Source organism: Dysidea avara, chromosome 9, assembly GCF_963678975.1.
Source record: "Dysidea avara chromosome 9, odDysAvar1.4, whole genome shotgun sequence".
Taxonomy (NCBI): domain Eukaryota; kingdom Metazoa; phylum Porifera; class Demospongiae; order Dictyoceratida; family Dysideidae; genus Dysidea; species Dysidea avara.
The window spans coordinates 11,330,553-11,351,243 of record NC_089280.1 but is presented as its reverse complement, the minus strand read 5'-3'; the positions used below and the strand labels follow the sequence as shown (position 1 = coordinate 11,351,243).

The 20,691-nt window shown below is 39.5% G+C and overlaps 1 protein-coding gene across 8 annotated transcripts in view; it reads right to left on the bottom strand.

The window, feature by feature from the left end:
- LOC136265626 (protein NLRC5-like) overlaps nucleotides 1-17,976 on the bottom strand; it is a 53,191-nt gene extending 35,215 nt beyond the window's left edge. For all 8 annotated transcript variants that reach the window (XR_010705630.1, XR_010705632.1, XR_010705629.1 and 5 more), the window contains exon 1: nucleotides 17,866-17,976. The gene's annotated coding sequence lies outside the window, so the exon portion shown is untranslated. The remainder of the gene's footprint in view (nucleotides 1-17,865) is intronic.
- Nucleotides 17,977-20,691: the final 2,715 nt, after the last annotated feature.

Here is a 20,691-nt window from a genome sequence, read left to right as displayed (position 1 = left end):
CAGTCAAACTTTGGCTTTTAGGTGTTACTATGGCACTTGTAGGTGCTGCCATAGCACATCAGTTTTTAACAGTGTTCATTGGCAGCCTTACTTCATTGGGCAATGTAGTGAGATATTCCACATGAAAGAGTGAATTCTGGTCATTTCAGCATGGGCCCAGTGTCTTACAACTTATAATAGCACTGTGCTGGTGGTCCATGACTACGAGGTCCTTCTTGGTTTTATTTTGTTTGCTTCTATCAGACACTATAACCAGTGCAAAATATCTCGTGGTTCAGTCACCAGACATGATCAAATATGGGCAGGGCTTGGCCTATGAGCCAGTTTGTTCAAGGCCATACTCGCAGAACACCATACAAGTAGCTCATGCACAGAGTCACTTGCAGTTGCATGATGAGGTGTGCTGTAATTGGCCATGCCTTGCCAATCACGCCTCCAAGCTCCTTCGAAGTAGCAACTATGTCTACACATGCAGGAGCATAGCTAGGGGGCAGCAGTGAAAGACGATTTATCGAGTGAATGCTGGTGACAAAAATACAGGTGATTACTCATGTACGCATATAACAGTCGTTGTTTGCAGGTTATAGCCTAGTCTATACTCTCTTATCTAGTGAGCTCACAAGTTTGCTATCCTTGCTATGAAATTTGCCCTGGCAGCCCACTGTATGTGAACACTGTATGTGAAACAAGTATACCTCTGTATCATAGTGGGCAAAATGGAGCACGAAGCCAAAATGATCATGGTGTTCGAGCACAGTCTTCTTGATGAAGTCTGCACATCGTCAAGTTCCATTATGCAGTGCCTGGCCAGCTACCAGGAGGTTTACCGCATCCATATATATATAATGTGGAGCCAAGTAATTGTTTTTCTGCTGCCTTTAATGTCAGTTGACATGCACATGTGGCATATAAAGTTGATTTACATACTTAAGCAACCCTTGATGGCACTTCTTTGGCTGGGTTCCCCGTGATTTTGCAATCAAACAACTAAAACGATTTTGTCACAACACTCTAAAGTGTTTGCTGTTAACAAGAAGGGAACAATCTCCTTCATCGTGTCTTGGAGATTAGGAATGCTTAATGGAAATGAAATGGAACATTACGCCATGTGTGCCAGCCAGAGGGCTCTCCCTCATTTGGTGTCACCTGATCCTGAGACTCAATAATATTTTAGAAAGATGCTGATGCTTCCACTAGGAGGTCAATATCGTGATTTATTACCAGCAGATCTGACACCAACAATGAGTTGTATTATCAGAGATGTGTCAGATCAGTGGGTAGTGTTACATTCCGAACCGGTTACCAGCAAACACGTTCCAAGTTGGTTAAGCAGGACTCAGGGATCCCCTATTCTCTATTGATATCTCATGTGACTCTCAAGTTCTTGAACAGCTAGCTGTTGTAGCACCGGCAGCCACCACCATAATCATCAATCGCCTAGCAATGGAAACATAGTTAACAACATGTTAAGCTATTTATATACCCACACATCACATTCAGTCTGACAACATGTCATGTGTTCCTATATATAACTAATTAACATAGTACACTACTCCATATGTTGCTTGCGGCATATTGCAGGGTAGACTAGCTACCATATCTATAGCTTTTGACCACTGAGTGATTAGACATGATTTGGGAGGAAGGTCAGGCATGCAAGTTATCTAGGTGGTACAACTAACACTAGCCTGAAACACTGGCTAGATGATTTTTTGAGTAGCTCGCAGATGCCCTGGGGGCCTTGCCCTGATCAATGATCTTTTGAACCAATGCAACTGGCACGAACACGGACTGGTTTGTTATCCGGTGACGTTATACGTGAGGGCCTCTGGGCATCCACCAAGTAGCTAGCTCCTTTTCTTTAAGAGTTATACTGCCCCAAAGCTTCTACCCAAAGTCTCTAACCTGACCCTCCTACCTGTTAGGGAGATGTGCTCAATTATAGCACGAGATCTAACTTGACATAATGATTTGACCTTCTTTCTTATAAGTAACTAGGCAGTCAATTCAGCTAGATTGCCTAGGATTTAGCAATAACAATTAAAAATTTAGCTTACGTAATTACAACTACTTTAGTACATGCTTTAGAACTGCTTAATGTTTGTCATGGTGGTGATATATGCACTGTGAACTACCAAATGACTAGAGGTTAAGCATACACAATGTATAGTATACAACTCAAAACTTACGTATGGTCCCCGTGCATGTGTGTGGTAGCATTTAAAATAACTCTCTAAGGTCCAACTATACGCGTATCATGGTTTATGTTTGAACCTAATTTTAATTGTTATCATGCATATATGGTTTTCCACTGCCATATTATGCATTAGAAGCGGTGTAATATCAGGTTCTCACATCATTTGTTAATTGTGAAGGTAACAAACAGTGTATAAAGCTGAAAAGTTGTCTGTCTGACCGTCTACAATGATGGCGTCCAACAATTTACTCGCCAGCTGATGCACGTATCAAAGCATTTTTGTGCCAAACGAAGCACTCATCATCTAAGAATTACCTCGCTTTTAAATGAAGCTTCTAACTGCCATCGTTCGTCATTTACAGCGCAATTAGTGCAAGGGTGTAGACAAAAATCGCTTGAATTCTTTCTGTAAACCTCATGCAAACTGCAAGTAAACACCTTATTCCATTCAACTTAAGCATGCCTTTATAAACAACTTTTAAAGATATTATAATCACAAGTGACATTTAGTCCAAGTGGTAGAGCATGTAGATTGAGACTGATAGGGTGAGTTCAAATCCCGGTTGTATCATTTTTTGTTTTTTTCTTTTTCTAAACCTTTTGGTTACAACTTTTCTTCAACAACCTTTTTTGCTACTACTTTGTTTTCATTTTGGCAGCCTTTTTGGTAACAGGTTTTTCTGTTGTGTGTTCTTTTCATGCTATTTTCTCAATCTACAGTGAAGGCTGTGTATTAGGGAATGACCAAAAGTGTCCTGATTATCAAGGTTTCCTGAATTTTCAGGTCAGTTACATGCTAAGGGATACTTTAGGAGCATTACCAAGTGTCCAGATTATGCAGGTGTCCTCATTTTCAAGTGTCCTGATTAACAGGTTCCACTGTATTGGTTGATAATAGTTAGTAGTAGATTTTTACTGTACAAAGGTGATGACAATAGGTGATAATAGTCAGTAGTAGCTTACTCATATAGTACTGTAAATGTAGGGATCATGGAAGTTAGAGGTGAAGACAATAGGTATAGATTGTAGTGTAGTAAAGGGAACAGGAGGGAGTGTTGTAGTATTGTTAACATAGAAAGCTCAGCCTGTACCGTAGGCATGTACTGCACCCTACATTATGTAGTTTCCTTTTGTTGTCAGTAAGTTAAATGTCATATGTATGGTGTACATGACAGGTACTACACTAATATCACATAATATGTAGTTTGTGCCTGTGTGGTAGACATAATATTATAGGTATGCACAGTAGTACAATATTATAGTTGTCTTTGCTTATGTAGCTACACACAGCTGTGCTGTTTAAAATTATCTGTATGCTCACATCATTCCAGTGTACTTGCAGGATGGTCTGATGGTCTTTAAAAGTGACATTCATTATACATGCAACATAGTTACATGAATTTTAATGCATGGTTTCCATTACATTATGTGCCCACAATATAATACGCAATATGGAAACTTCTGCATTGTAGGGCATGCAGGTACCAATAAATTAATGTCTTTTGTGGTCAATCTTTTATCAAATGATGCTACATGTATAGCCTGCATAATAGGACAGGTACTACTAGAACCATCCACATTGTTCACGCCTGTGTGTTATAAGCATACACATTAGTAGGCTGTAGGACCAGGTGTCCTACAGACCTTCAGCACTTGTGCTGTAAAGCATTAATAAATAAAATAAACATTACTACAGTAGTTTAGCTACCGCAGTTCTGCAGGTTCAGGAGTACCTGCATGCTTCCCATGATTTTGGTATGCTTTGCAAGATGTTGGTATTAAAAATGATACCGCCATGCATGCTGCAGGGCATGAATGGCACTGATGTTTAATGCTTGGTTGTTATTATAATGTGGTCCCTGCACATAGGGCTAGTAATAACTAAGGCAATATCATGGGAATGCAGTTTGCTCATGGCTTTGATGCCCAACCAGTTCAATGATATGATATGCTTTGACTCGTTATATTGAGCAACACAGAGCATTTAATTATGGGTTTGGGTTTACAAGTTAGGCTAGGCTCAGTGTAGTTGTTAAGTTTAGATTATTTGACAGTAACTAAACTATATTCTCAGACGAGTGATCTTTGAAACGAGCACTTTGGCGATGCATGGATGCATATTTCTACCCTTGCACGGGAGGCACGTCAGCCATTGAGCAGACCATGAAACAAAAAGAATATGACAACCAGGTGAGTAGCTTATAGTCCTAAATACTGAACTTAATGTATTAACTTACTTACTGCCACAATAGCGAAGGTTTAATGTAGTATTAAAAACTTTACACCACAAAAATCAATCCCACAATTGAAAGTTCCTGGTGTGTGTTGAAATATAACGATGTAGGAATAATGTTCTGAGAGCTATTTTCCCTATATCAGCAAAATCCCAAGCAGTCGTGGTATAAGCGATATATGTCAGTCGGGGAACACTCACCTTGTAGGTGAAAGAACTAAAGAGCACTCACCCCATTTGTTTTATACACTAGCATCTGATGATTGATTGTAGTTTCAATTGTGTTACACCTGCAGCACTTGGGCCTGCAACCCTCGGGCTTTGGGTGTATAGATCAGCAAAATTCCTCACAGCCGATGTATAACTATTAAAATAATGCCATGGAAATTGTTCCCTATACTACTTCAGGAAACGTCAAGGAAATGTGCTTTCATGTATACCGGAAATGTACAGAAATGTGGAATTTCTGTACATTTTCAAATACCTGAAATGCAGCTTTTTTTTTCCTGTGACTACCGTGAATTGACACCTTGCACTGTCAACAAAAATAAATGGGGCACAAAGGAGGACATAAGTAAGTCCATGAAGCATGCACTGTACATACTGTGGTATACCCCTGTTGGGCTGAAGTGATGTCAAATGGTAAAAAATCAAGCCCGTAGCCTTAGCTGATATTGAGTTACACTTGTCTGAGAACATCAGTCAGTAAGGCTGTCAGGCAGTCAGTCAACCAGTAAAAATTCCACTGAATACTTTTAAAAAGAATTGTAGCAACCTATTGGAAGCACTTCAGGTTGTAGCTATTACAGAAGACACTTTTGGGCTTGGTTATACTAATACTGCCTAGGCACCATGAAAGTACTGTGAAACTTGTTTTAGGGTGATGTTTTTCACCAGAAAAGCCTAAACCTTTATGATCCTTAATATTATACTGTATGTATAATAAAAAACAAAGCTATTAAATTGAATCTGTATATCACAAAAATCATCAGTATTCCTGCAGCTTTTTCTTGGCCGCCACCTTCAATTTCACATCTTTTCCACCTTGGCTCTTTTTGGAGCCACACTTTTTATATATAGATTAATTTTGCCTAGCCGTAATAACTGCTGAATTACACATCAAAGTTGAAATTGATGAAAATTAACTCCACCTAAAATACAAATGTGACATAATCGATGATGCACTAGTATTTGAAACAATAATTGTTAATTTAAAAATGAAGTAGGGATCTATATAATAAAAAGTAGTGAAACAAGAGTTGAATGGTGGTATTACAGCATAGCTCGGTGGGAAAGTCTCTACTTTGACATTGAACAAAATAATTGTTATAGCTAATGTGCCAAAGTAGGAACTTTCCCACCGAGCTATGCTGTAATACAGTGGAACCTGTGTTACGGTCACCTGGATTAAGCGGTCACCTCTGCATAACGGCCATGGTCACGAGGTCCCCCCATACAAATGTATGCATTGTGGTCTGCATTAAGCAGTCACCTGTCTAACATGTATAACAGCTAACCAACAATTTGCCTATGAATCACTGTATACATAACTTTCTCCTTCATATAGCGGTCGCTACCTTTTATGGTGGCTTGTTAAGCCAATTTCCTGGTACAACGGCACCGTTTCAATTAATGAGCAATTATCACACTTCCTGCCTTTCAATGAATACTATATAATCAATCAGGCTTGATTGCTTAAGCGTATTCAATAGCTATAATCAACATTCATAGACTCACCTTACCCTTTCTGTACTAAATATTCAGACTGTATTGCGGTTGGCGCGAGCCTCTTACTAATAATTACTCATTTATAACGGTCATAGCCACTAAAACGCTGCTGACCACCTTATGCAGGTTTTCTCTATAACAGCCACCTGTATATAAAGGCCAGATATATCTGGTCCCAAGGTGACCGTTATAGACAGGTTCCACTGCCCATTATTCATCTCTTGTTTCACTACTTTTTATTGCATAGATCCCTACTTCATTTTTAAATTAACAATTTTTAAAATACTAGTTTGTTTAGTCTTTTGTTGTAGCACAGCAAGCTATAGTGTAAGTCGTGACTGTTCCATTAGAATATCACACATGATTGTTGTATTAGAGTGACTGTTGTATTAGAGTATCTTGAGTCAGCCGAGGGGTGTGCAGCTAGCTAGACCAATAAGGGGTGAGTTAATCTTGTTTACTAAGTTAATAGCTAGATTGCAAAGAAGTATGGTCTCTGTACTCCATCGTTATTAGTCCACCTAGATCTTTATTTGATGGGTGTGGCCCTGAACCTATCGCAAATGGGATCCCAATCATGAAGTTGCAGATATCTAGCTAGTGTACCTCTTATAGTAGCACCGGGACTTAAGTGCTTCTGAAATCCAACTCTGAAATAATTCTGTGGCGTCTAAATATGCTGCTGAAAGAAAATGTTGATACAGAAAATTAATGCCTTGATATGATTTTGTTGGATGAAGGAGACAAGCTGCCTGATTGAAGATTAAAAAAAAGACAAGGCGTAGAAGGCCTACACTCGTCTAAACCCCAAAAGTCTGGTAAGTTTGTTATTGTGACGTAAAATGGTGGCCGTGCACTGCTTTGTTTGGCCTCTAGCCTTGCGACTGTGGTCAGTCATTCAAGCAGTGAGACTAAAATTGGAGTTTTGGTGATTTAAAAAAAATTCTATATCCGGCCACCTGTATATGTTTTGCTATGTTTTGCTATGTTTTGCTATAATATGTTATATGTTATATGGACTAATACTATTCCGTAAAGGTGATTTTCATTGCGTAAAAAGTCTCTAGGATGATTTTCAAAGACAGAATTTTGGGTGGAGCATGAAATTTTTGGGGCGATCCCTACTTAAACGGTACTAACGTACCGTTTGATGTATCACGCCATGCGGTTGAAGTACATGCTCAAAACCAGAGGAGGTAGGGCATGCATTACACAATGCTTGTTTCAATTACATCACGTGAGTGTTACTATTATTATCTAATTTGTGTGGTTTCACCAATAGGCTTGAGGCCTGCACAAAAGTGCTTCCCGAAATTAATTACAAACAGATAACACATACCCGCACACACACACACACACACACACACACACAAACAACTACAGATACATGGATCTAACTACATATAATTACATAACTAGAAAGACAGTAAATAATACAAAGACGATGATACAGATTTTGTTGGATTAATGGGTAGATGATTTAAGTGAATGAAATTGGGTAATGATGATTGTTGACTAAATCATAAAGAAAGCATAATGACAGATAGTAATTTGAGTTGCAAGGGTTAGTCACGCAAGTTCATCAATACAAGTGGCTGATGACTTTGTCCACCTCCTGATAGATGGGTTTCCAGTGATTGTCTCACACCCATCTAGCAGCATAGTACGCTTTTTCTTTTTCTTCTTTTTGCACCACTTAGAAAAATTGCTATAACCCGTGCATGCTTTAAACAATTTTCTTCAAATTTGGAGGGCTGTAAGAACGTAATGTAGCACGTTTACAGTCCAAATTTTGTACACTTTGGATAAAGAACAAGGGTTTATGCGATTTTCGAAAAATTTGATAGCGATTTTTTGTCACGGCCACAGGGTAAATCGTTTAAAGGAATGACTTAAAAATCGGTTTGTACGTGGAGTAACCATCGTAGTTCAAACCTTTTATGGTTTGAAAGAAATTGCACTAACACACATGGAGTTATAACAAAAACGCCAACCATATGTAAAATGCGCACGATCGAGTTTTGTTAATATTTGCCACACCTACCAGGCAAACTAGTTAACGGAATCAGCTGAAATCAGGTAGAGGGGTAGATAAATCATTTTAGAGCAATCTTTCAGTGGTTTACAAGGAATCAGATTAAAATCCACTGAGCTACACTATGAAAGTGAACTAGGTGTAACAAGTGCGCAATCGAGATACTCTAATAGTGCAGTCACCCTAATAGAACATTCAGCTGAGCAATAAGTCACTCTATTAGAACGTTCAGCGACAATCAAGTCACCATGTAGAGAGTTCAGCTAAAAACAAGTCACCCAATAGGGAGTTCAACTACAATCAAGTCACCATTCAACTAGTATCAAAAACAAAAAACCCTGTAGAGAATTCAGTTACAAACAAGTCACCCTGTAGAGAGTTCAACTACACCCTGAAGACTGTTCAGCAGCAAACAAATCACTCTGTAGAGAGTTCAGCTATGTTTCAAGTCACCCTGTAAAGAGCTCAGTAGAGATCAGCTAGAAACAATTCACCCTGTAGAGATCAGCTAGAAACATATCACCCTGTAGAGAGATCAGCTAGAAAGAAACAAGCCACCCCCATAGAGAGATCAGCTAGAAACAAGTCACCCTGTACAGAATTCAGCTAAATTTCATAGAGTGTTTCAGCTAGAAATAAGCAACCCTATGGTGAGTTCAGCTACAAACAAACAAACTCTTTCAGTAGAAGATCAGCTAGAAGCAAGTTATCCTGCAAAGAGTTCAAATCCATTTGAAGTCACCCTGTAGAGAGATCAAGTAACCTTGTAAAGAGATAAACTACATTTCAAATCATCCTGTAGAGAGATCAGCTCGAAACAAATCACCCTGTAGAGAGATCTGGTAGAAACAAGTCACCCTGTAGAGAGTTCAGCAAGTAACAAGTCACCCTGTAGAGAAATCAGCTAGAAACAATTCACCCTGTAGAGATCAGCTAGAAACAAATCACCCTGTACAGAGATCAGCCAGAAATAAGTCACCCTGTAGAAAGTTCAACTGGAAACTGTAGAGAAATCGGCTAGAAACAATTCACCCTGTAGAGATCAGCTAGAAACAAAAATCACCCTGTAGGGAGATCAGCTAGAAACAATTCACCCTGTAGAGATCAGTTAGAAACAAAAATCATCCTGTAGGGAGATCAGCTCAACACAAATCACCCTGTAGAGAGATCTGGTAGAAACAAGTCACCCTGTAGAGGAATCAGCTAGAAACAATTCACCAAATCATTCTGTAGAGAGATCAGCTAGAAATAAGTTACCCTGTAGACAGTTCAGCTGGAAACAAGTCACCTGTAGAGAGATCAGCTAAAAACAAACCACCTAGTGAGAATTCAGCTACATCACACTATATGCATACACAAATTGCAGGAGATACACAATACTGTAGGAGTATGTAAGCCAGGTGATCCAGATAAAGGAAGACAGCCAAGCCAGCCAGAGCCTAGGCTGCCTAGTGGGTAAAGACAAAATGTACAATACAAGTAAACAATACAAGAAAACATACCACACTCTTTACAACACATTAGTACAAACAGACAGCCAAGCCAACCAGCCAGAAAAAAATAAAACACAAGTAAGCAATACAAACGAACATACCGCTACTAATCCTGTTATTGTGCAGCTGGCATGGCAAACTTCCTTCGTGTTGGTGTCGGGCGTGGCCGCCTTAGCTACCTGCTTCACAGAGGACATCCACTGGCAGCTGGCATCGCGACTTGAGACTTAGTGTGCCAGCTGGCAACACTTTCAAAAACAAATGAACAGTAGTTTGCTCGTCTAAATAGGTATTTGAATCCTCCTGCTTTGTAGTGGGAGTCACGTGCTAACTGTTTTGATCGGCGTTAAATAGAATTGTTATACATTTCTATCACCTCCACGAAAACACCCACCCATTATACAATTGTCTCATCATACAACATGGATTCTATTCCCGGTGAGTGCGAAGCCTTAGGCCTTGTAGTTTTCTCAAACATTATTTATTTATTTCATTATTATTATTATTATTTGTGACGTAATTTTAACCGCATTTCTTATTATTCTTAGTACTTGGTTGTACATATAATTATTAGGACCGGGTCACATACAACCAGGTACATACTAGAGATGCAACATTATCGAGTATCGTATCATTTTAAGACAATATCGCTGTATCGATACAAAGTCAAACCGTATCAATATATCATGTATGTGATATATCAACATATCGTGGTTTGTTAACATGGCTGACAATCAAATTATTGTACATTGTGATTAAACTGAGTAGTATGTAATGCTTCTCAAAGAAAAATTAGCTCACTTATTTCCCTTAAAAAACAAAAAAAAAAACATTAAAAACAACATAGACCATTGCTTAGACTCCACCTTGTATCGCGCAATATATCACTGTATTGTGATACACCAGAGGCAATATATCGATGCGTCTACACACTGTATCATTGCAACTCTAGTACATACACCAATGTGACAACCCCCTGGTAAGTGCATACACCAATGCAACAATCCCCTGGTGAGGCTATGCACACGACTAGGTGGTGAAGACACGATTGAAATTATGATCCAAAATCAACTCAATATGTCACAATAGTGACATGCAGATATCACACAATAGTGGCATCGTAACTAGAAGCCACCAGTATCTAAGTGCCGGTACATCATTGGTGTGGCAATGGCACAGTGATGTGTACACAGTATATATGCATACAAAACATACAAGAGAGAACTATACATTATTGCAGTATTGTATGCAGTAATACATTATTGGCAACATCATTGAGGATGAAAATTATTCAGCTATGCAGCCAATATACAGTACAGTATCAACATCAACTAGAGGTCACCGGTAGCTAGGGATGCGGCGATTATGCCGGCATAATTTCGGGCATAATAGGTATGTGTGGGAATCAGGAATTATGCTAGCATTTTGAGGTGATTATAAAGCTTTAACAGTAGGAAAATCTGCAGATTGCACAATTCCGTTAAAAAGATCGAGATACTCTAATAGAGCAGTCAGAAACTCTAATAGAACAGTCACTGAATATTATTTACTCTAATAAAGCAGTCACATTGAAACGAAATACTCTAATACAGCAACCAGATAAAGAATTCAAGACTATTGGAAGCTTAAACATCAATGAAAATGGCCTGATACAGCAACAAACTGGCATTATTAGCCAATTATGGTGGCATAATTTTGGGAATAATGGGCAATTCTCAAAAGCATAATAGGTGATTTTTTGAGCACTGCTCAAAAGCATAATGCTCAATTTTTGGAGCATAATAGCCTCATGCCTACCGGTAGCTGAATACGGTTCATAAGTGGTGTGGCAATGGTACAGTGATGGGTACGCACTATATGCATACACAACTTGCAGGAGACACAACACTGTAGTAGTTAAGAGTATGCAAGCCACGTGAATCTGATAAAAGAAGATAGCCAAGCCAACCAGAGCCTAGTAAGCCAGGTGAAGGCAAAATATACAATACAAGTAATTAAACAATACAAGAAAACATAAAAACACATACCACATTCTTTACAATACATTTACATATCCTGGCAAGGCTATATATGCGACTAGGTGATCAAAATAATTATGATCTCAAATCAACTCAATATGACACAATAGTGACAGATATATGAAACACAATAGTGGCATCATAACTAGAGGCCATGCACCAGTAGCGTGCCGGTACATCGTTGGTGTGGCAATGGCACAGTGATGTGTACACAGTATCAAGACACACGGTAGTGTGTCGTGCGGCCCAAGAAGCCGGCGCGTAACACCCGTGAGTATATTGACAGGAAGAAAGAAAACGTAATTTTCGCACCTCCGTAGCTCTGTGCTGCCTTGATGAAACAAGACGATTTTTGCTGTGGACACTCCCTCCACCTTCAGCACTCCACATTCCAAATTTGAGCAAAATCGCTTCAAGCGTTCCCGAGATATGCGACTTCAAAAATTGGCTTAGTTTCTTCGTTTTTTTTTTCTTCTTATTTTCTTCCTCTTTTCGCACACTTACAAAAACTGCTATAAAACGCGAACGCCATATCCGATCGCCTTGAAATTTGGCACACAGAAGGGGGTATAAAGGCGCATCTCTGTACCAACTTTGGCTGGAATACAATTAACAGGCAAAGAATTATGAGCGATTATTCACGAAAAATAACACCAATATGTTGTCACGCCTACAGGGTAAACCGCGTATGGGAAGAAGCTGAAAATCGGTGGGTGAATAGGTTAACTATTGAACCTCAAACCTTTTGTGGTTTGAAAGAAATCGAGCTAAAAACCAGGAAGATACAACGAAAAAACCAACAGTGTGTAACAATTACGCAATCGAGATTAGCTAATAAAAAACGACTGCTTGCCACGCCTACCAGGTAAACCGCTTCGAGTAATGCTTTGAAAATCGCTGTACAGATGGAGTTATCATCTTAGAAAGGCTCTTCAATGGTGTAGAAGAATCAGACTTAAAGCCACGGAGTTATAACACGAAATCCAACTTGGTGTAGCAATTGCGAGATCGAGATATTCTAATAGAGCAGTCATCCTAATAGAGCAGTCATCCTAATAGAGCAGTCACCCGAAGAGAATTCAAGAGATCAGCTAGAAACAAGTAACCTGTATAGAGATCAGCTACAAACAGGTCACCCTGTAGAGAGATCAGCCACAAACAATTCACCTTGTAGAGAGATCAGCTAGAAGAAGTTACCTTGTAGGGAATTCATGCAACTATAGAAAGAGATAATTCAGCTAGAAGAAATCACCTTGTAGAGTTCAGCTACAAAGAAACCACAATGTAGAGAGTTCAGCTACAAACAAATCACCCTGTAGAGAGATCAGCTAGAAGAAGTTAACTTGTAGAGAGTTCAGCTACAAAGAAACCATCATGTAGAGAGTTCAGCTGCAAACAAATCACCTGTAGAGAGTTCAGCTACAAACAAATCTCCCTGTAGAGAGATCAGCTAGGAGAAGTTTCCTTGTAGAGAGTTCAGTTACAAAGAAACCACCATGTAGAGAATTCATTTACAAACTAGTGACCCTGTAGAGACATCAGCTAGAAGAAGTTACCTTGTAAAGAGTTCAGCTACATAGAAACCATTCTGTAAAGAGCTCAGCTGCAAAAAATCACCTGTACAGAATTCAGCTACAAACAAATCACCCTGTAGAGAGATCAGCTAGAAGAAGTTACCTTGTTGATAGTTCAGCTACAAGCAAATCATCCTGTAGAGAGATCAGCTAGAAGAAGTTACCTTGTAGAGAGTTCAGCTACAAAGAATCCATCATGTGGAGAGTTCAGCTGCAAACAAATCACCTGTAGAGAGTTCAGCTACAAACAAATCTCCCTGTAGAGAGATCAGTTAGAAGAAGTTGCCTTGTAGAGAGTTCAGCTACAAAGAAACCATTCTGTAAAGAGCTCAGCAGCAAAAAAATCACCTGTACAGATTCCAGCTACAAATAAATCACCCTGTAGAGAGAACAGCTAGAAGAAGTTACCTTGAAGAGTGTTTAGTTACAAAGAAACCACCATGGACAGTTCTGTAATAAATATATGTATTATATATATAATTTGTACATTTACTGATAAAATCAGAAATATTTAAGGTACATCTGCTTCATCTTTTCTTCTTCCTGTGGTAAAGAAAAAAGATAGGTTAAAAAAGTCCCAAAGCAGGCCATAGGCCGGCTTTGGGGTATACAAATACAAAAAGAAGTGAAATCTAATCCAAAACAGCCAAGCTGTAAAAAAAGTGTGCGGCCCTCAAAAAGGCTATGGTGAAAAAAGATGTGAAATCCAAGGTGGCGGCCAAGAAATGGCTGTGATGGTAGGTTAATGGTAAAAATTTTAATAATGACAATTCAGGTGAATTTTGTGCCAATTGACCAAGCGGCACCAAATTCACCTGAATTGTCGTTATTAAAATTTTTACCATTAACCTACCATCACAGCCATTTCTTGGCCGCCACCTTGGATTTCACATCTTTTTTCACCATAGCCTTTTTGAGGGCTGCACACTTTTTTTACAGATTGGCTGTTTTGGATTAGATATATGTATACAAAACATACAGGAGAGTGCTATACATTATTGTAGTATTGTATGCAGCAATACATTATTGGCTCCCAAAACCACTCTTTCTGGTGCTAAATCCTCTCAAGGCAAGTCTTGGGGTCTTTAGGAAACAGTTCCTTCTTTCTTACTTTCTCATTGGGTATATATCCAATAGTACAACAACTGAAAGGCATTCTGAACATGAATTCACTCATGTCAAGCTTCACGTTTTTGCCCTACAAATATGGTGGACGTATATAATTCAAGTGATCTTTACGTAATGTGACTACGACTTCCCGTCTTTACAGCAGCAAGGTGAGGTATACATACTTACCGTATAAAAGCCCAGGCGTTTATTTCCAATAAGTGATTTTGGACCTGGCATGTAAATGAGTCCGGCGTCTATTCAGGCACAGGTGTTTATTTCTTAGAGCACACGAGGCGGAGGGTGATTGTGAACAAAGTGGTGCTGAGAGTACTTATATAATCAACTTACAGTTTGGAATCTTCACTTTACAACTATGAAATACGAGGTGAAGTGTGTATCCAGTATTTAGACTCTTGTACAGCACACGACTCCAGCGTTTATTAGAATTATAGCCTAGTTTTTGGCATCCTGGCATCTATACGGGCCCAGGCATGTATTTTGTAGTTTGGGATGAAGTACCTGGCGTGCATTTGAGCCCAGGCATTTATTTGAGCTCGGCTTTAATCGGATAAATATGATACTTAGCTACAAGACAAATTCATGTTACTTAGGTCTGGTTTCTCTGGGTGGGATTATTTCGCATCACCACATTACGCCAACAGGTCTCTTACCTTCATTAGAAAGCAGCATGAATAATTCTCTTTGATGTTAACACAGTTAATGAGGTTATTAATACCACTTAGAGACCTGAGGTTAGGGCTCTAAGTTTCATTTAGAGACCTGTTGTCATGTGAGACTGTTATGGTAAATTCAACAACACTTCAAAGAATTTTTCTATGTCACTGATTTAATTAGTGGTTGTATGGTTAGTGAGATTTGGGTTTTTACCTTCATCAGCCACACCAGCACTTGACCAAGCTAGCCATCAAACCTAACGAGTCAGCTGCTCGATGCATATTACAGCTACCCCAACAATGTTCCACATTCACAACTAGCTAGCCATCAATGAAACTACTGGTGTTGCCGAGTTTACAGCAAGCATATTTGCGTTCGTCTGCTTGTCAGCACTGTCACCATTAGACCATCAACACACTTCAGCTGTGCTATTGCACCTGTTTGTAACATTTGTCGCTTCATGGCCAGTTGTAACTTCATGGCCAGTTGTAACTTCGTGGCCAGTTGTAATAAAGCTTGTCGCTTCGTGGCCAGTTGTAATAAAGCTTGTCGCTTCGTGGCCAGTTGTAATAAAGCTTGTCGCTTCGTGGCCAGTTGTAATAAAGCTTGTCGCTTCGTGGCCAGTTGTAATAAAGCTTGTCGCTTTGTGGCCAGTTGTAATAAAGTTTGTTGCTTCTTGGCCAGTTGTAATAAAGCTTGTTGCTTCTTGGCCAGCTTGTATTAGCTAGTAAACAAGCCTTGGAACTAAATAACAACTACTAAAACAACACTATTAAACCAGGCCACCAAGCCGCGGCACACACAAACATGCTGTGAAGGACCTTACCTAGCGTGACTCTGTGCTTCTTTTGTCAGTGCTGGTAACGAGCTGCTTTCTAAATAGGTTAGATACCCACTGTCGCTTTTTAGTAGGTTGAAACCCTCGTGCTTGGTTTGGCACCTTGGCAGGCATTAATTAGTGACCAAACCGCGCCCTCGGGTTTGTCAATCCTACTAAAAACCTCCAGTGGGTATCTAACATACACTTAAACAATGGCATGCAGCATTTCCTTTGATGTGTGGAGGTCTCTTATTTACGAAGAAACCATACCTGAAAACATAGTCTACAAACAGTATAGCTGCTTAATCACATCACTTTCTCTATTCCTAGCTGTTTACACTTAGCCTTGCATAGCCAGGCCCTTTTCTTTCTTTTGTGTGGGGGTGGGGAAAGAAAAGGGTCTGGTGAACATGGTCGTTGGGCTATCCCGAGATTGTGGGGATTCTACTGCGCAGCTTCCGGATTGTTGATTGGCACGAATGACGTGTTTGCTAATATTTGTGTCATTTGCATCCTGTTACCATAGCTACTACTGAAATATCTATGGTAACATGCAGCAGATCACGTCATTTGCACCAAACAACAATCCGGAAGCTGCACAGTAGAACCCCCACAATCTCGGGATAGCCCAACGACGATGCTATACTATGTTCACCAGGCCCTTTTCTTTCCCGCCCCCACACAAAAGAAAGAAAAGGGTCTGGCTACGCGAGACTAGTTTACACTATAACTGCTGTGTCATGAGCTGAACTCCCTCCTCCCTTAACGTCATTATGACGTTAAGCGTACCAAAATCAGTTTGGAGATGCCCCCTTAAAGCGCGCTCTGTAGACCTAGACAGCCATGTTGGCACTGGCTATTCACGTTCACTGCCATTCACAAGTATCTATAATGCCTCAAATACACTTTTTATCGACTTTACAAACCTTTATTCAAGCGGCTCCATGGCTTTCGAGACCTCACATCATTTGCTCTGCTGCTCGCTGAAATACCCTCGGTGTTTACGATACGAACTTTCCATAATAACTCACTGTTTCTACACCATTGTCTAAAACACTTAGACACTCGTTATAGGTATCTTCGAGAATTTAAAAACCATCGGTGACGTCAATCAGCTACGCCTCGGTAATTATTGACGTCACCTCAGGTTTTAAAGGACACCTATTACTAGTAGTCCCCACTGACTAAGACAGCTATTTAGTCAATTATGACGTCATTGCGGATAAAGTGCGAGACAACTAAAGGAAGCGGCGCGCACGCATTAAAATAAGTCTTTCCATAATGACGTCACATCAGTTTTCTATTTGGGGTACTCTTATATTTTCTAATATTGCGTTCTATGACGACAAGTTTTTCATAAACCATTTAGTTGTTGATATTGAAGCCAAGTTACCAGGTATGGTTACAACGTATATAATATTATTTCTACTCAACCTTCAAAACCAGCCGAAATTTTCAAAACCAACGTAAACGATTTAATTCCGCTGCGTTATACCCATACCTGCTAGTTTTAGCTCGATATCTTCTTCCTGAATCACACAAACGATCGATCTTCATTTGTCGCCCAATATCACCTGTAAGTTACTTGAAAACATAGAGTACCCCAAATATTGTACCTAATGTATTTGTTTGTGATTCCTGAGCACACCAGCAGGGCTGACTGCTCAGTAAACAATAATAATAATAATAATAATAGAGGTCGCCATTTTTGCTCTGACGTCATTATGGAAAAGGAAATGCAGTCACATGATGAATTTTAGGGGCGTAGCTGCTGTGGCATAAACACTACGTACAACTCAACACAAGTACACCACGTAGCACATAGCACAAAGCAGTGAGATTGACACTATAGTTACCGCTAATTAAATACAAACCATCCGGTATGCCACGGGTTGGTCCTTTCAGTCATTTGTACTGATCGAGGTGCAATTATTATTTATCCCAACCAACGGTATTACAAAAAGACGAGCATCAACACCCACTTTTTGATTCATCCCTGAACGAGTTCAACGGCAACCTCGCGTATTCGTCTCCTGGAAGGTTCTTCGCAGCCATTTGTGTGCACTACAGATCACGTAATCACTAACCACAAAATTACGACTTTACAGAACGCACACGTGATTGCTCGAACACGTGAGTAGTTTCTTTTACGCAGTGACTATTCGTCCGACCACTTTTTGCGCTATTCGTCCGGCAGTATCACTAATATCAAACACACTAGTTGTATGAAGGTAAGTTTTTGGGTGAGTTCGAAGCGAGCTAGGGGCGCTCGCTCCAACCCTAGCTCGCCTCGAACTCACCCAAAAACTTACCTTCATACAGACAGTGAAAGTCATCATTGTGCGTAACAGGCGAACGTAACGTTAGGTTAGGGTTAGGGTCGGGTTCAGCTTTGGTTTCTTCTTCACTGGGTATTCTTCTTATATAGGTTTCCTCTTGAATGACGTATATAAGGTAGAAACTAAAGGAGGTGAGTAGCTGGGAGCCACGGAATAGTGGTTAGGACGCCTGCTTACGAAGCTCGAGGTACCGGGTTCGAATCCCGGTCAAGGTTTTTTCGTTTCAGGACCCTTTTTGTCTAAGTTTTATTTTATTCACGTGACTGCCGGAAGAATAGCCACTGCGTTTCTTTTAACCAAGCTCCTTTTAATAAAGCAACTTCATTTTTTGCCTTCTTAGATCGTTAGACAATCTGAGGTGGTTATTCAACGCATTAAAGCACTGCACGTCGGTCCGCAACTCGGAAAAAATCCTGTACAAGATTTCAGAGTATGTAAAATCTTAAATATCAGGAATAATAGCATCACGTGATACGTAGTATACGAAAATACGCGGAATATTTATATTTTCGTCGCTAAAAACTACACGAGAGTTGTGGACCTCTTGTGAGGATGTTACGTGACGTGAATACGGAAGTGTGCAGGAAATTTACGGAACTTTACAACAATTTTCAGATTTCAAAATCAAAGATTTCAAGGATGGCTGTACGAGATTTCAAGGGAGTTGCGGACCCCTCGTTGCACGTAGGCATTCACATGATCACGTTCGAAAATCACGTGTGCGAATTGTCAAATTGCATTCGCAAGCAACCTGAAATCGACTGATGTTTGTACAGTCTATTTCAGGTTGGTTGTCCACGTAGACAAATACAAAAATATCATGTGAATAGAAATAACCAATGAAATTTCACGCCAGGCGGACGCGCTAGTTTAAACTGAAGGCTGCTGATTTCACTGACTAGTTTCAAGCACGTGACTTTTATTACTGTGTTTCCCTTGTCAACCAACCGGAAATACACATCACTTAGCTATGCGTGTTTCTACCACGTGAATGCGCGCGGCAGAAACACGCATAACTGAGTACACTAAATTGAACTACTAGCAAACTAAATTGAACTACTAGCAAACTAAATTGTTGAAAACACGTGACGTACTTACTCACTGTAACTGGTGATTAACGACGAAGGTGAGGTTTCACAAATAAGTTCACAAATAATTTATTATATCGTAGTGTCTATTCGTCGGTCGGTTAACACTAATTTCACAACGCTTCATATCCGCGGGCGCCCCTGCGCGTATATATTGAATAATTCGTTCCATAGATAGTAGATCATTCTCACGATCAGTAGTCCAAAGTTAGGGTTAGGGTTTGGATTCAGCTTTAGCTACTATAAATCCAGTTAGGGTTAGGGTTCTGCCATATTCTTTAATATAGGCTAGAGCACCATTTTTATATTATCTTGCATTTAAATACATCTAAAATTCAGGGTTCTGGCAGCTGGCAGCGGTGGTACAGTGGTTAGGGCTCTGATGCATTATGAAAAGTCCCGGGATTAGCTCAGAAATCTCACTTTTTTTTCTTTTTGTTTTTTACAAGTCTTAAGTTAAAGTCACAAAAGGCATCAAGTGTTGTGAAATCATAATATAGATAACACAAATATTAATACTAAATCTGAACACAAAGTTGCTTTATACCACCGAGCTAATCTTGAGAATATTAAAAGAGACCTACTTGAATTTCAAACTTATTTTCTTGGGAATGATCCTTACTGTAAAACTGTCGAACAAAACTGGACTGATCTAAAAGGTGTAATCAATGACAGTGTTGCAAAGCACGTGCCATACAAAACTATACGTTCCAACTCCAAATTACCATGGATAAACAGAGAAATAAAGAGGGATATGAAGAGACGCAAACAATTATACAACATAGCTAAAAGAACCAAATCTAGTAATGACTGGAATGCCTATCGCAAGATTAAAAACTCTATAAATAGCAAGATTAAAGTAGCACACAATAATTATTTTAATAGAATGTTTGACAACTCATTTAATGGAAATCGTAGACAATTTTGGAAGTATATTAGAGCAAAACGTAAGGACTACCATAATATCTCCACCCTAATTGTAGATGGTGAATCTATCTCAGATACAAAGAGTAAAGCCAATGCATTAAACAACTATTTTGAGTCAGTCTTCACTAAAGAAAACTTATCTAATATCCCTTCCATGAATGGTTGCAACAACCCTGTGAATGCTCTGCCTACTATGCCAAGTATTACATTTTCAGTGGCTGGTATCCAACATCAATTATCCCTATTAGATACCAACAAAGCCAGTGGGCCAGACAACATTCATCCATATATCTTGAAGAATTCTGCAAACGAAATATCTCCTATACTGCAAGTTATATTCACTCAATCACTAGACACAGGTATACTACCTTCCGATTGGCTCATGGCCAATGTATGTCCAGTTTTTAAGAAAGGAAACCGTACTAGTACCGCAAACTACCGACCAATATCATTG